Genomic DNA, 4,450 nt, shown 5'->3' with positions numbered 1-4,450 from the left:
TTTTATATAGAGACTGCACATACAGTGGAACAGTGAGGTGCTTTCAGAAGGTGGTTGGGACTTAGCATGGGCATTTTGCTTTGAATTAAGTTAAACTTAGCTAATGTGAATTTTCAAGATGGGAAGTTTGGATTAGAATTAGGCCTGTAGCAAACCTCATAATCTGAAGAGTCTTTGTAAGCCTAGTGTTAGTATATGAGGGGTGAGGTATAGTACCTTGGATGGTATTTGTATCCTATGTGAATACTTAAGCCTCTGAGCTATAAAGCCATAATCCTCCCTAAGAACTGTTTAAATATTTCATACATAGAAGGACAGCTACAATAGGAGATTGCGTATAATCAGGCATGTAATGCATGATCTGTTTAAAATAATGCTGTGGACCTGTGTTACAGATTCAAGGAAAATTTTCCAGAGTTTATTACAAACTGGACCAATTTCAACAGAAGTGAACTGGTCCAGAGAGATTCTAGTGGTTAAAAAACTATCCTGACAAACAGAACTGAGTCCCTATTCTGAGCTGGGTAAATAGAAGGTATGTCTACAGATTTTTCCTTTCACTCTACATTTTTCTTTTCCTAGCTGAATTAGCAGATATGACGTCTTGCTGGTTTTGTGATGGTGTGGCAACTTCTACTCTTTGCTGTTCTTTGAAAAATTGCAAATTAAAACAAAAGCATTTGAGGTGGAAATGAATAGTTCAAGCTAAAATGAATTGTTACCATTTATTGAAAAAAAGTGCATACATACACACATATATATTTTTTTCTCTCCCCAGCTCAACCACTGATCTAAAAAAAAAAAAAAAAAAAAAAAAAAAGTCAGTTATTCACACATCTCTATTGGTGAGGGATGTTTGCCTTTGTCAGTTCCTCACATTTGTAATGAAATTGTAGTACACAGTAATAGCTTTTCTTTGAGAATTTTCCTTTAGGGCTCTTCTTCAGCAGGTATCTTAGAAACCTGCCTTTTCAAATTTAAGGATCCTGTCTCATCAACTTCAACCTGGGCTATAATTTCACCATATGGTTGTTCAGTAAAGACTTGAATTTGAGAAAATATCTTAAGGCAGCTTCTTTGCTTCCCCTTTAGGCATGTTGGGTTTTTGCTGTGACTCAAATCAGAAAGAGTTGGGGGAAATGTCATAACTTTCTCTTCTCTTCTTTTTTAGTAACTTTTCATCAAACATGTGGAGCTGCATGTCTTTATGCTTCAAATAGTTCTATCCTTAGGCAATGGTAAGCAGAAAAATATGTTTCTGCCTTGAAAATCTTATCACCTTGCTTTCAGATTCTTCACTTCTCTTGTATCTGTCTGTCCATGCATCCTTTTGTGGCTGGGCATGTACTATAACAACATTATTTACATGAAGTACTGGAAGGAGCAGTACATTAAGAGTTCAAAGGCAGATTGTAATTCAATAGAGATCAGGCATTTCTTTGATTGCAATTACTTTTAAAAATGAAAATGAAATGCAAATAACCACCATTTCCTCCCCTCAATTATTTTGAAAAATAGAATAACATTTGCATTTTAGAGCATTACTTTTTTTACCTTAAAAATATGCTTCGGTAGACATGGCTATTAGGAAATCTTTACAAATGTGTGGCTTCCAGCTAATTTGTTATAGAAAGGACACTTTTTTCCCCCTTACTGAGGGGGAAAAAAGGTTAAACTGCATCCCTCCAGTGCCGCAGGGCAGCCAGCAGGCTGTGGGAGGGAAGGAGACTCAGACCTTACGGTTCTTTTTTAGGTCCAGACCAATGGGACTTTGATGGGGCTGGTCGCTGCCATGATTTCAGTGGAGGCCATCTAGGATGACACGGGATGTGCCCTGCTCTAGATGATGTTAATGGGACCTGTGTGCATGAGGAAGAGAAGGGGAGGCACTGCAGCTTCTTTAGCCTTACCTACCTCCATTAGCAAATCTGCCCCGAGCAGGGCAGGCCTATAGAAGAAAGTGAGGTCTCTCCTCTGGGGCAGATCTGCTCTCCAGTTTCCCTGGCTGTTGCTGAAAGAGCAGAGAATCTGCCTAGTTTCCCGTGCAGTCTCTGTGCATGGTGGGAAGCCTGCTGAATGTGGCCAGAGGTTGCACACCTCCTGCCGTGCACGCCTGGATTTTGCCCCATGGCTGATGCCAAGGGGCAGTTTCTCCCTCCAAAACAAAAGGTAGGATTTCCCCTTACTAAGCAGGCACTGGGCAGGAACCCAGTGTAGCTGGCAATGCCTCTGTGCTATGTGTCTTAAAATTTCAGCACCTTCTGATGTGGCTTTAAGATAACAGAGGAGGGTGACTGCTAGGTACAGTCTGCAGCTGGAGAGGCATCTCTCTTTGCCCTAGTAACTAAGGACTTTTGTTTATGAATAACAGCGCAATCTTGTAATATGGAATCATTTGCCATAGAGAGCCTCCTTCTGCTTTTCCACCCCTGTGCCAAATCAAGAGTTGTCCTGCTACTGTATGATGGTACTATGAAATACCAAATCAGGGAGGCAGTCCTAATGTTCCAACAGGTACTGTAAACAGCACAGCAAAATGATTAATGAGACCTAGCCCCAGCTTTGTCAAAGCCAGATTTGTTGGGCTGCCCAATTTCTTTCTTTCTTTTTTTTTTTTTTTTTTTTTGGAATATTCTGCTCAGCAGCATGTTGCTGTACAGCCTCATCAGCAAATGAGTAGCAGATGGAGCAGTGACACATTTTATCTTGCAGCAGCAGGGACATTGTATGTGCTAGGAGATTTCAGAGAAGTTACTTTTGTGCAAAGTATGTGATGAAAGAAAAGCTGCTGATAGTTTTTTTCTCTGCAAAACTGCAGATGGACAGAAAGAAAGGAAAATGGTTGTCTCAAGCAAGGCAGTAACAAAGGATCAACTGTTGAAGAAGTTAATATTAAAAACCCCCTACTAAAGCAAAGATATGCATCTCTCTGCATCCTTTGCCAAACTGTTACACCATAGCTTGCTTTTTGTTTTAGGTAGTATCCTTTCAAACAGGGCTTTACAAACTGGTAGGTAGAGAGATCTTTAAATGCCAGATGCTATCTCTCATTAGAGAGAAATTGCTGTCAATTCATATTCTGGGCCTTTTATAAATTAGTTCCTCCACCCCTTATATATGTGGCAAATGAGACATTGTAAAGGAAAATCTGAAAATGGATCTGAGCTGAGACTGAGTTTCAGAAGGATTCAGTTCCTGTACTCTGCCCATGCCCTTTTCTCCCAGAAGCTCCACTCACAGTAATGTTTACTGGGATGCTTGGACTGGAAGTTGCTAATTGTGAGGATCTAGCCTGGGACTGTGCCCTGAAGCTAATCAGACTGTGAGCAACAGCAAAGCAAACACTTCAGTGCAGTCTGTGTTTGTCCAGACAACATCTAACTCTCAAAGATGCAATTGCGTTCCAGGGCGCACATGGGATTTGCAGGAGGACACAATCTTTGCAGTAGGATTTCTTGTTCCTTATTAACACATGTATATGTTTTTGCCTGGTTATGTGGGTGGTGCTTTCGTCTCATTGTCACCCTGATATTCATGCTGCATCCAGGGATTTGGTAAGTACTTTTTCTCCAGTTACTGTACAGATCTATCCAGAGAGAGCATATGCAGTTGGCAGCATGCTGTGTGCCTTGCTGCTTACCAGGTACAAGGCACATCCATAAACGTCAATTTGTTGTGGTAGTGCCATGCAATATTGGTAGATCTGAGCCAGCGTGCCCCAAAAATTTCTCAGCCCTCCCAGAATCTGATTATTCTTGAGATGGAGCTTGTTCAGATGAGGAAAGAGATGTGAGAAGGTGGTGCCAGCAGGGAATAGGATACAATAACACAACTGTCCTTTTCAGTCCTGTATTCCAATCCCTATTGTCTTCTACAACAATTAATACCTTTTTTTTTTTTCAGAGCATGACATAAGGCATAATTCAGTAATCCATTCTCCTCAGTTGCCCTATCTGTGAGATTCTTGAGACACAAAGGACTGTGGCTTATGACAATAGACATATTGGGAACTGTGTCAGTGGTGCTGCCCTGCGAGGTTTGTAACGTTGTGCAGATGGATGGCTGGCAGCCAGAGCCAAGCCAGGGACTTCCTAGATTTAAAGGTATGACTGCACTGCATCGCCAGAGGCTGTTTGAAATCTGCAGTGTGAAGCCTAGTGGCTACCAGAAAAGGACAGAAAGTAGCAGGAATGGAGCAAGCATGTCCGTTCCAGAGCTCCCCAGAGTAGATGCCTTGCAGGCAAAGCTCTCCCCCTTCTCTCCTGCCTGGAGTTGCAAAGTTGGCCAAACCAAATCCCAGTCCCAAATTCCTTAGGACAGAGCATCTCTAATGCTGTATTGCTGCTTTGATCTAAATTCTCTTTTTTTTTTTCATACTTGAATGCTTTTGTTAAAGCACCTGGCTCTGCACACAAACAATGAAGTACCTGATATTCCTGTCCAGGCACAC

At 41.6% G+C, this 4,450-nt stretch overlaps 1 long non-coding RNA gene across 1 annotated transcript; it reads left to right on the top strand.

Moving 5' to 3' along the window:
• Positions 1-421: 421 nt before the first annotated feature.
• LOC134145291 (uncharacterized) lies at positions 422-3,987 on the top strand. Its single transcript, XR_009959578.1, has 3 exons — positions 422-535; positions 1,172-1,238; positions 3,904-3,987. It is a non-coding gene; the product is annotated as an uncharacterized LOC134145291 (long non-coding RNA).
• Positions 3,988-4,450: the final 463 nt, after the last annotated feature.

Source organism: Rhea pennata, chromosome 11 (assembly GCF_028389875.1).
Source record: "Rhea pennata isolate bPtePen1 chromosome 11, bPtePen1.pri, whole genome shotgun sequence".
In the NCBI taxonomy this organism is placed as follows: domain Eukaryota; kingdom Metazoa; phylum Chordata; class Aves; order Rheiformes; family Rheidae; genus Rhea; species Rhea pennata.
Note: the sequence above shows the minus strand (reverse complement) of the source record. Positions and strands in the feature narration are given on the sequence as shown.